The following is a 12,754-nucleotide window of genomic DNA, read 5'->3' as shown; positions in this document are numbered from 1 at the left end:
TCAATTTCTTCTTAGAATTCAATACAGGAAGCTGTCAGGAGCAGACAGGTCTCTAATCAAAATGAACATTAATACAGAAATGTTTGTCACGTCAATTCTGTGAACTTCTGATGTTTTGAAAACCAACTATTCATGTAAGGTATTCTGGACTGTTGTCTGTTAATTTCACTCAGCTATTTCTAAATAAAACATAGAAAACACCCTAACAATAAACTCCAAGCCATGAATTTGCTATAGTCCCTTAACTCACAGGCTAACCATCTCAAATCTGTTAAAAAAAAGTTAAAGAAGGACTGGGTCTAAGCCTTGTATTCCTAAATGTGTTATACTGGTACAATGCCTATGAGAGTATCAATATTCATCTCACTTGATATGTGATTGATATGATCACATATCAATAAGAAGCTCTTATCAATGAAAACCTTAAAATTTGTAATCAAAGTAAATTGGTGCCATTTAAGAAATTATATCTTCATCTTGATAATAATTGTACAGATTTCTACCAATAGGTTATGGCTATGCAATAAATACTAGCTAATCCTCTCTATTCCCACAAAACCACTACTTTTCCCTAAAAAGACAGCCCAACATTTAGCACCTTAGTCTCCAAGCCCAGGGAATAGGGGCGCTGACTCTTCATTAACTTAGAAGATAGCTGTTTAAAAAAGAGTTGGGGATGGTGGAGGAATGTTTCAGCAGTTTAAAATACTTGCTGCTCTTTCAGCTACCTGAGTTCATTTCCCAGCACAACATCAGGAGATTCATAACTGCCTATAACTCCAGCTCTAGGAAATCCAACACCCCTTTTTTTTGGCCTCCATTGACGGTCACAAAAATTACAGGCACTAAGTCAAGACATAAGACTGGGTAGGAAGATTATTTAAATTATTTTACAAAGGGACTTTTATAATGTCCTAGAACATAGTCCTTATTGCAGCCACTGTTTGAAGGGGTATGTGTGCTGCTGTCAAGTGGAGACAGGCAAGGGGAGCAGGAAGTCTATCAGGGATACCATTTCCATGATTACTTTGCTAGTCTTGGAGCTTTCACAGTTTAGTCTAAGGAGTGCTCTTTTAACTTAGGTAAATTGCCAGACCTCTTTATCTACCCAGATCAGCCAGATAGAATTCAGGGTCTGTGTCTCCTCTGCTGGCCCAGATAACACAGTAACCTACCATTAAAAGGATGACAGTCAGAGGTTTTGAATGACTGACATAGCTACTTATTGTCAGGATGCTTTCCAAGGTTTTCTTGTGAGTCATACAGTTGGCTTGGATATGACAGCCTTCCAAAAGTAGCTATCATTGTGAACATTTTTCTAATGTCATTGTAGAGTTTTAACATACATTTTTCTCAACTTAGAGTCATATTTAAATGAACTCATTAAACCCTGAAAATATCAGTTAAACTAAATTTGAGTTTTCTGTGAACATACTAGGATACACACACACACTGCCCGCTCTTATTCCAGAATCACTAGTAGAGATGGCTCCATCTAACTCCAGCACTAAGGAAGCAGAGACAGGCAGAGGGCTGTAAATTCTAGGCTAATCTAGTCTACATAGCCAGTATCAGGCTGGCCTGGAGTATAGAATGAGGCCTTATCTCAAAAAAACAAACCTCAGGGGGCTGGAGGAATGGCTGCTTTTTCAGAGGTCCTGGGCTTGAATCCCAGCAGCCACATGGTGGTTCACAGTCCATTTGTAACTCTTGTGCCAGGGGATCATCCTCCTCCTTTGTCTTCAAGGGTATTGCACATAGGTGTCACACAGACAAACCCCATACACACAAAATAAACAAAGAAGCAAACAAACCAAAAGAGCACTGGCAACAGCACACTGCCCCAAACAGCTTTGTTTCCTGTCAGGACCACATGACTGAAAGTTGTCTTCTCACTCCAGCTGAGTTCCAGGGAAGCCTTTACTCTGCTGGACATATCTGCATTTGCATTGCCGTTTTGTGGCTCAAAATGGATCACAGGACACTGCCTGTAACCCTTGCAAATGTGGTATTAACTGAGGCTGTGCTAAAAGGGAAATAGTATTTTGAGTAATTTGAAACCTGTGGCTCACTGCTGCTACCCTGCATTGATTAAAAAGTTGAGTGGTACTACACAGTACAAATGTAGGAAAAGAAACAGATTCAAAGCATAACTTCTAAAGGTCAGTGTTTTCTGAACTATAGTAAAGTTGAAGAAACACAAATCAAGTCATCGGGCACAGAGAACCACCTGTAATTATTTCTTTCCAAGCATTACAATGTGTGATTTTTAATTTGCTATTCCATGGCCACTGAATAAGAAACAAAAGAAATCCTACTCCAAATCTAAAACTTCGTATGTTTTTCACATGAAATGTTTTATGAAATGGGATGGCTCTTACCCTCTCTGTCATGTGACCTGTGGTGGTTTGGCCCTGTGATCCAGCTGTCTTGATTCTCACTCCCGCTGCTTTCCCAACAGAGCCTTGACTCTGCTGGGCATTTCTGCCATTGCACTGGTTTTCTAGTGCTCAGATGGATCACAGGTACACTGTCCACATCACTTGCAAATGTGGTATTAACTGAGGTGTGCCAAAAAGGAACAGAGAATAAAACTAATAAAGTGGGTTTAAAAAAGTGTAAATAAATTTCCCTATCAAAACTCTTATAGGCATGCCATTTTGCTAGTAGAACATTACCAGGCAGAAACAGAAGAGAACAAAAATAACAGAGCTTTCTGTCTACTATGAACCAGACCATATGACTTCCATTTTAAATGTTTAGAGTCCTCACATCAGTCTTGGATGGGGCTTTGTCTTCCTTACACACAAAGAGTTTTTCAAATGAATTCCAATTATTTACTACATGTTGCCTTTTCTAATACAAAATGTGTTTCACTGTTTTGTTTGCTCACTTCATAAAAACACTTGTCTGGAGAAAAATTAGGCTATCTGGCAAGCGCCATCTTGTGTCCAGACGCAGAACTGTCACTACCACGTCCTTGGAGAAGGGTGGGAACTACATCTTGCCAGCCAGCAGCTTTCTCAGGCTTCTAGAATATACCAGGCTGAAAATCAGAGCTTTGTTATGCATTACACAAAAGGTGGAATCCAAATGTCTCTACCTACAAAAGTCTTTACTATAGATAAACTTCATGTCTACTGAAAATATCCAATATGGGGAAGCTACAAAAAGCACGATTTTGGAAAGATTAAGTCTACTAATAATTGCCTGTATACTTCGTATATTCATATATACACACCCGAATCCATACTATTATAAAGCAGATTTTGTGTTTGTTTTGGTTCTTTGAATCAGGGGCTCTTCTGTAACCCAGGCTGATCTGGAAATCACTTTGCAGTCCAAGCTAACTTTAAAACTCAAAGTAATCCTCCTGCCTTAGACTCTTGAATGCTTGGGTTACTGATACAAAACACCATACCTGGTGGCCAGTTTGGTTCATTATAATGCATTGTTTCAAATTCTATTCCCCATCCCCCAACTTTGAAGAATGTTATTCCAAGTTTTTTCAATATTATTAGAAAATGACTAAATGCAAATTAAATATTATTTTAAATCCAGCATGTTTGTTCATGCCTACATTCTCATCATTCAATAGGCTGAGGCATGAGGATTGTCACAAAGCCAGCCTAAAACTACATAGTTCCAGAGGAGCTATGGTCTATAGAGATCCTGTCTCAAAACAAAGCAAAACATACACAAAGAGGCTACTTTAAAACAGAGATGGTAAGACTGCTTCTACCCTAATTCCATTAGAAGATCAACACCCTTTTTTTTCCTGATTTGGTGACACACACTTTGTTAATCATACTTTTTCTCCTTAACTTAAAACACCGAGGCCATTCTAAACTTACTTTTTTTCCCCACCGACTTGTACTTTGCAGACAGCTTTTCAAATCATTACAGCTTCATACTTTTATTTGGCAGCTATGGAACATTCCATACGATTGAAGTATCATGCTGCATAATACTTTTAAAACTGCGTAGAGAATTAAACCAAGTCCCCTATCTCACTTTTAAATTGAGATAACACAGAAAAAAATAAAATAATGGTTCTTACGGATCACTGCTCTCTCTACCTGTGGCCTGAGAGGGGCCCTCACAAGCAGGATACACGCAGGGTTGTAGTCTGCACAATTTGGTTTCTTGCTTGACTGGGTCCAGAAAAAAAATACTCTCTCAGGAAAAGAAAAGGGTTATGAGAGCACAGATCTCTGTGTGGACTTACGTATGTGTGTGAGCGCGCGAGTGTGTTTGAGAGAAAATAGTCTGCTGTCTCAGCATCATTTTGCTTTTCTAATTATAAAAATTATCAAGGAATCAAGCAATTCTGAAAATGCTGGAAGCAGTTAAAAGAAAAGTGTATGCCTCACCTCTGCCACTACCAACTACACCCAAACAGTGGGAGACACAAGGATTCTAGTTTCCCGCCCCCGCCCCCAGTCGGGAAAACGCGCATTTTTTTTTTACAAGTGATATCACTCAACAGCGTATCTAAATCTCTCTCCAAGCCCATGTACCTTTCTATGCCATTCATTTTATGTTTGCGTTTTCTGCCAGTTATTTTTTGGCAGAATGCAAATGTTTAAAACAAAATCCGATTTAAAAAAAAAAAAACTGTACCGGAGACAAAAACATGGAATGCCACGTAAGAAAATGAACATGAACAGCAAGCATGCCTCACTGAAGTCTTATTTTAGAAGCTGCAATCTGATCACCTCTCTCCACACTACGGACTTTCAAATTATCCGAAAACCCCAAATTCCAGAAGATTAATTCCACCCGAGTTACAACAAATCTATCAAAACATGATTGCGTTCCCACATCTCCCAGGCAATAATCTCTAATTTCTTTTTCCACCTTTCCACCAAAGCGCGAAGAAATTGCCAGAAAATAACGGGCTTTAAGACAGCCATTACCTCCTAGCTCCTAGTCTGCCGCCGCCGCCTGGAGAAGTGCAGCCCCTCCCCCAGGACGAGCGCTGCTGCGCGCTTCCCACAAGCAAGCATAAGCTCCTCCCCTTCTCGTGCTGGGGGCTGCAGGGACGAGCCCCCTCAGGGAGGGGCGAAAGCCACCAGCTTAAACTCAGACTTGTTTCAGTCTGAAAAAAAAAAACGTTTTTTTTTCCTTTTTTTTTTTTTTAAAAACTGGAAAGCAGAAAGGCAACATGTGTCCTTTACTTTTCATGCAAAGCACCAGGGTGGATGATCCCCTCCCCGGAAAAAAAATGCAGAAATGTCTTTAACACATATTAAAGACCTAGATAGGAATATCTTTTACAACACATATATGTTTTCTTTTGCCTATTTTGCCATTTTATTTCTGCAAACTAAATTAAGGTCCAGCTGCTCAAAATGTATTAAAAATATTTGCCATGCCCTTCTTTGTGATTGAGGTGAGTTAATAATACCTTATTTGGGAGAAAATTAAGTCCTTGAAAGATTAGTTCTCCTGGTCCTGGGATTATATGCTTCCCCCACCACTTGCTTTGGTGTGTGTGGTGTTGTTTGTGTGTGTGTGGTGTGTGTGAGTGTGTATAGTGTTTATGAGTGTGTGCTTATGGGTGTGTGTTGTGTGGTGTATTGTTTGTATGTGTGTTGTGTGTGAGTGTGTATGATATTTATGACTGTGTGCATACGAGTGTGTGTGCTATGTATGGGTGTGCGTGTGTGTGAAAACGTGTGTGGTGTTTATGAGTGTGTGCCTATGAGTGTGTGGTATGTGTAAGTGTGGTGTGTATGAATCTCTCTCTCTCTCTCTCTCTCTCTCTCTCTCTCTCTCTCTCTCTCTGTGTGTGTGTGTGTGTGTGTGTGTGTGTATAAAATCAGGTCTTATTCATCCTTCTAAAACGTTCACACATTTTAGTCATTCCAAATATGAAACATTAATTAAATTCTTTAAAGAAATGTGTATGTGCATATACTGTAATTAGGGAGGGAAACCTTGTAGTAAAAAACACTAAGCCAAAATGGAAAAACTTGACAAACTAGGTACAAGTGCTTTCAAGGCAAAAATATCTCTGTTTTAAAGGTGGGTGTGGTGCCTTACACCTATAATCCCAGCACTGGGGAAACTGAGGCAGGAAGCTTGTGGGGGGGAGTTGAAGGGATCTTGGTCTACAGAGTGAAAGTCTGGACTAGAGAGTGAGCATCTACCTCAAAATCTAAACAAAACCCACCGAAAAATACAAATAAAAAATCAAATATCAAGGCAGCCTAAAGTAGCTCTTACATGTTAGTTAGAGATAAATAGCAGAATAATGATAAATGGGCAAGGACAGGAGGACATGAATAGGTTATGAAATTCTAAGGGAACGCTCTGCTTCCTTGTAAGCAAGTTCATGCAGAGCAGCTCTAAATAGCTGTCTGTGGACTGCTAAAAACCTCAAACCTATTTGGCAGTATTTATTTAAATTTGATGCTTTGTTATAAGGCCCACTTGACTTTTACAATTATCAGTGTTCTGCAATTTACCATCCTACTAAAGCTTACACTTTGGCTTCCCTGTGCAACTCCATTTTCTATCAATTTATTCAGTGGAGCGCCTTAAAACCCATACACTCAATATAAAAACACAGCCATATGAAAGATATCCTCTTACTTTAATCATCAAAGAGATGCAAATGTAACTAAGACTGAAAGTTCACTTTTTAAAGTTCAGTTTGACTGAAAAGCAGCAAAGAAATTATAAAATCAACAGCTGGTAAGATTACAAGGAAATAGAAACTCAGTCCTGCTATAAACCCAGAAAAGGGACAAGAAAAATAAAACAAAGCCAAAGTAAGGCTACAATATGTGCCTTCCTCCCCATCATAGGCCCATCATGGCCTGTTTGCTAGAATGCAAGGTGATGTTGTTTATTCTCAGATTATGAGGAAATCAGTGAATGTAATCCAAAAGTGAGTGTGGTTCAACATCACAGTCCTGGTGCTGAAGACATTGGCAAGCTGCTGTCATCCTTAAGTCTTTGCTACACTCGTCTGCGTCTGCATACTCTCTCCCTCTTAGAATATCCATCATGCCTTTGTGCTGACCATACCTGGTGTAAGGTTACAACATCCTCCTTACCTTAGAGTCATTATGGCATGTCTTTCTTTGCTGCTGAAGCTTAGTGGTCAGTTCCCTTTCAGATCTACTTGTTCCTGTTACACTGAATGCCATAAACTTATGCAGGGAAAGGCTCATTCCACTCCGTTTTATTAATGATTAGCCATCCCTTCTTCCTGAGCTTTAACTCTGACATGGTAGTTCCTAGGGGGAGCTATATCTTACACACGCTGCCTGGGGATAACAATTCTGAGGTTTACATCCCTCAAGATAATGTTATGCTAAGCTTCAAGCCAAACATTCTAAGATGTTAAATGATCTCATTAATTAACAGAGTGAACAGATAACATGAATAATCCCCTGCTCATTTTAACAACCAAGAATAGAGAAACAGAGCTGGACTATTAGCAAAGCTCTTCCTGTAATAAACAAATGGGAAGAAGGAAAAAAAAAAAAACTGTTTGCACTGGAAACGCCACAGAAAGAAGCCATCTTTCTCCCAGAGATCCTAAGCTGAAGGGTCAGGCAATTTCAAAATGATTCTGTACCCACTCTGAAAAGGGGATCCAGGGTTTGTTGGTGAGATGGCAGTCTCTGTTGGTAGGCTCCAGTGTCAGGATTTACAATACTACAGTGGGGGTGTTATGGCAATGTTTTCCAAATAGGAAGTCAGATAGTTGTGGCCTTGAAACCTTATTACCTTTTTTTTCCACACAAATTTAGATTGTCATCTCCACATCCCAGACAGCCTGTTCAAGAAAGATGAATGAGTCACATGGACCTCTAATGTTAAACCTAAGTTGTTCAATATCAAGCAGTAACCACAATTTCATGATGTGATAATAAAAAGTTGCAGGCCCCTGTAGTGTTTTCTATGAAGCCTTATCTTATTAGCTTGTTTTTTCATTCTCCTGAAAATTCACAAGGTAGCTTGAAGAAAATATTTTCAATGAGTGAGAACTGGGTTAGATTAAAACATAACCCCCAAAGAAAAGGGACTAGATAAAAAGCTTACTTGGGCAAGTAGAAAGCTGGGTGAACAATGAGAGTGGACACAGGGTGCAGGTCAGAAAGGCAAACAGAATCAGAAGAAGGCAGAATGGACAAGACCATGGAAGGACTAAGATAACAGAAACCAGATACCTTATCTATATGTTTTCTCTTCTGTTGTAAAAGAAGAAAGAGACTTGAGTAGGAGGGTCTTTGGCACTGTGGGGGACATTATTTGTGTTCCAGGATGATTGGGGACTTTTTCTCTTGGTTATGCTGCAGAATGCTAGGTTTTAATGATTTCTGAGCTGCTACTGCAGCCCAGTTTATCCAAGATAATTGAAGAAAATCTCGTGGACAAAAGACAGAGGACTCAACTTCAACACAGCACAAACTGGAGTCAGAGATTTGTGATGGTTGCCAGAAAAGAAGTGAGTGCCTTAAGCCACTATGAATACTATGCAGGAAAGCACACAGATTTCCTTCTAAGGAGAAAGCCTTGGGGCCTTTAAGCAGATCTTAAGAAACCCTAGTAACTGTGCTGTGTGGTATGCGGTGATAACAACCTACAGCACTTCTCAAGGACTGGCTATTCCGGTTTACAGGCCAGCTCTGGATGGTCAGTACCATGACTTCTCTCTAAAACAGGAGGGGCTTTCTCAAAGCTATGACCTTTAATTCCACTTCTGGCTTCAAACCGGGGAGCCAAATAAACTATACTTCAAATTTTCAATTGAAACCACAAAGGCAGTTTTCAATTTAAAATACTATAGATCCAAAATAAATGAACTTTTGCGATCTCAAACTGTTTTTACATGTAAGAAGTCTGATGAAACTGGAAGAATCTTACCCTCTGTCACAGGCACTCTGGTAGTCTGACACTATGGCCCAGCTGTTTTGATTCACACTTCAGCTGTTTGCCCAGCAGAGCCTTCACCCTTCTGGGTACTTGTATGGCTGCACTGCTTTTCTGGTCACAAGTGGTGTCACAAGCTGGGCTAGGCAAAAGGAAGACAGAAAATAAAATTAATAAAATGAAAAAATGCAGAGAAACTGCCTACCCAAACTCTGGCTGTCATGAGACATAGGAATACAGTGAAATCGCATCCCTACGAGTCTCACCATAGGCTGATTTTCCCTCTTATTCATATACATTGCAATGGCTTTTAGAACAACCCTGTATTTGTTTCATGTTGAAATAATCTCCATTCAGAAAATTAAGAGTCAAAGACATAAAAGAGGGAAACCAACAATTTCTTTGCTTGCTGCATTCTATCAATCTACCTTGGGTTTTGTTGTCATTTGGGGTACTTTGTAAATTCTCACAGCACCCTCTTTCTTTGTATGGAGTTTCAAATTATATACAACAGACAGTTTCATTCACATCATTTGCAAATGCTCACAATCTGTTAAGGCAAAATAGAATTTATTAATTGATTGCCTGGAAAACATTTAGGACACCTTTTAAGTGCCAGACAATCAGAACAGTGGGAGCAACTATTGGTTTTCTCAAGTTTCCAGAATGAGCTAGCGCTCTCTCTCTCTCTCTCTCTCTCTCTCTCTCTCTCTCTCTCTCTCTCCTCTCTGTCTCTGTCTCTCTCTCTCTCTGTCTCTCTCTGTCTCCATCTCTCTGTATCTCTCTTGGATCACAAACTTCTCATTCTAGGGTTTGGACTATAAAATATCCAATGCTTATTATTTTCTATCCAGTTTTGGACTTGTATTACAATAGTGACAAAATATGACAGTTTGCTTACTTATATTTGAATGTTTTTGAAATTAGACTCTTTATCCCTCAATAATACAGTTGGTATTTCTATATCAATAATTTCCACATTATCATTTGTGAACTACTTTAGAGACTTCCATACCTCTAGATTTTAAATTTTCTCCTAATGAAAACAACTCAAATATGCTTTTTAAACTGAAGATATGTAATACATAAGTTGAGACATTTTTTCTCTCTAACTCTACTTACATTACCATTTTTTTTAAATTACCATTTGTATATTCATTTTTCTCTTACACACATTCTATTAATATACAATACTCTTTTGTAAATGATTTGAGATTATATTATGCAGATGTTTCTGGAAGTTACTTAATTTTAGCATGAACCTTAAACCTATTCTCTTACCATTGCGTTTAGAGTTACTTCACTTTTTTTGAGTGTGTTTGACTGTGGTGGTTTATGTGGGGTGGCTTGGTATACATATCCTGGCATGCATGCAAAGGTCAAAAGAACTCTGTAGAGTCACTTCTCTCCTTCCATCTTTACATGGATTCTGGAGACACAGGTCACCAACCTTGCATGGCAAGTGTATTTAACCACTGAGCCATCTGGCCAGTCCATAGCAACTTTATTCTTTTTACAACTAAATAGTACTCAATGATAGGCTGCATATCATCTCCTACCTACTGTTCAACAATGTGTTTGAACATATTCTAAATACTTTCTCAAAAGTATATAAATCTCTCCTGTTTGAACCAGTCTGAACTATAGCATAACTAGCTGAATTTTAAGCACAGGGACTTGGGTAACCAGCCTTCTCAGATCCACAGGAAAATCCAGCTGTAGCTTAAGACAATGGAATGCGTGTGGGCATCTGCTCAAGCACCTGTAACAAAATGAATTATTCCCTTTCACCTCCATTTTTATATCTGAGTGCAAATGTCCGTAAAGTCTACAACAAAACCCTGCGTCTTCACTATGCTCTGCCTGAGTTGTTTACTACTTTTTGATTGTGTTATTTCATCACATGTGCACTTGAATGCACTTCTTGAAATTACATTTATTCAATCCCCATAGATAGTTTACAAGTCGCTTTCCCCCCTGTGGTTTTAAATTCTCTCTTCAGATAATTTAGGCCGATGTAGGTTCTGCATGCTCAGTGAAACATGGAAACACATCGGGCACTCCCTTCTATCTTCTTTAATATGAGAGGCATCCTTTATTATTAGATGTACCGTTTATTCTGTTTATTGTAATGAATGTTTATTGCTTTTATGACCTCTCAGGATTTGGTTTTAGGACTAGGCCTAGTGAAGCCTCGACTAATTATTGGGAGCTGGCTTTTAACTGCTGATCATCCAGCGCCCTTCCCCCCGAATCCCCCCTCCCAGACTCCTCCCAAGCACTGGGAATGCAGGTTTTTACCACCCCCATGCCAGCCTCTCACTCTTACCTTTTATATTTTTATACCATTCAGGACTCATCCTCTTGATAGGTAAGCAGAGATGTAGAAAGAGATCATCTTTTACATATTATTAAAAATTTGATATCTTTAAAAACACCGAGTATCTATCCTTTGACAAATAACATTTCCAGCTCCACTAGGCACTTGAATCTGCAAATTTTACTTTACTGTATACCTTTAATCAAAATTTACCTCAACATTAGCATCTGTGGCAAACACAACACATAGAAAGTAAGCCAGCATCCCAAAGACTTTAAATTTTCATTTACGACATCAAAAACTTTTCTTCCAAATTAAGAATGATTAATTCGCGGAGATTTTTTCTAACCATTTACCTCAGCCATCGCGGCTTTTTGACTCCAATACCAAATAATCCATTCAAAAGTTAGCGTTTGCGACCTCGTGAAGAATTATTTTTTTCCTCAGGTGTAACATGATCGCCACCTCTCCCACACTGGAGTTTTAAAAGAACAACTGGAATACAAAGCTCAGTTATCATTTCTCTCATAGAGGCGATCGGCACAAAGCGACACCCCCTTTCCTTACTCTCACCCCGCAGCCCCGACTTTTCTCACCTTTCACACCGAAATCATCTACAATTCTCCAAAAACACCTACTTCCAGGACAGGCCTGACGACGCAGCCTCTGGCGTCCTCCTCCTCCTCCTCAGCCGCCGCCGCTGCCGCCGCTGCGGCCACTCGGCTACCGGGCAGGCGCTCCCTGAGGCCGGCTCTCCCTCACGAGGTAGCACCCTCTCGGATGGGAGCCGCGAGCGAGTGGACGGCCGAGCCGCCCGGAGCCTGTATAAGAGCAGCTTGGACCCGCCCACTCCGGGCGTTCCCGCCTTCCGCTCCGCCCGGGATGCTCCGCCCCCTTCTGTGCGGGAGGAGCGGAGAACAGGAGGGCTCCTTAGTGCTCTGGGGAAAAAAAGTAGAAAGCCAATAAACAGCTCAAGAAAAGACAAGTTTTCTTTTAAAGAACTTTGTACTATGTCCCAAACATACCTTCAATTTCCAGTCAAACTCATGAGTGACTCCTGAAGGAAAAGAAAAGATAAAGAGGCGGCCATTATTTTCGTTTAACAGTGGTGTGGTTAAAATAGTCCTCACGGGGCTGGGGGGGGGGGGGCGTTGCCTGTTTCTTGTTTGTTTGTTTTTTTTTTGTAGTAATTGTCGTTGTTGTTGTTGCTTTCTTGGTCATCTTTTGTACTTGTTTCTCTTCCCCTTCTCCCTCCCTCCCCTTTCCTCCTTTTCCTCCCTCCCTCCCTCCCTCCCTCTCTCCCTCCCTCTTCCTCTCTCATTTTTTTTGTATGAATTTGAGATTCTCCATGCTGCATAGACCCATCTTAAATTCACTATCTTCCTGCCCCAATCTCGCCAGTGTGGTTCAGGTGACTTGTCTGCATCAGCTAATTAGGTACTTTCTAAAGAAAAATCCATCCATGTCTGATTATACAGAAAATAGAAAGAGATATATGCACCAACAATAAGACTGGTCAGTAAGGGTGAAGGCCTTTTTTCC

The 12,754-nt window shown here is 40.0% G+C and overlaps 1 protein-coding gene across 5 annotated transcripts in view; it reads right to left on the bottom strand.

The window, feature by feature from the left end:
- Pwwp3b (PWWP domain containing 3B) overlaps positions 1 to 12,000 on the bottom strand; it is a 28,497-nt gene extending 16,497 nt beyond the window's left edge. The window contains exons 1-3 of one of the 5 annotated variants that reach the window (XM_076919116.1): positions 11,809 to 12,000; positions 11,222 to 11,707; positions 8,887 to 9,034 (exon numbers count right to left, since the gene is read on the bottom strand). The gene's annotated coding sequence lies outside the window, so the exon portion shown is untranslated. Of the gene's footprint in view, positions 1 to 4,919; positions 4,973 to 8,886; positions 9,035 to 9,320; positions 11,133 to 11,221; positions 11,708 to 11,808 lie in introns of those variants that run through there. The other 4 variants (XM_034486415.2, XM_076919117.1, XM_076919118.1 and 1 more) reach the window with 4 other exon arrangements.
- Positions 12,001 to 12,754: the final 754 nt, after the last annotated feature.

Source organism: Arvicanthis niloticus, chromosome X, assembly GCF_011762505.2.
Source record: "Arvicanthis niloticus isolate mArvNil1 chromosome X, mArvNil1.pat.X, whole genome shotgun sequence".
Classification (NCBI taxonomy): domain Eukaryota; kingdom Metazoa; phylum Chordata; class Mammalia; order Rodentia; family Muridae; genus Arvicanthis; species Arvicanthis niloticus.
The sequence above is the reverse complement of the archived record's forward strand: the minus strand, read 5'-3'. Positions and strand labels throughout refer to the sequence as shown.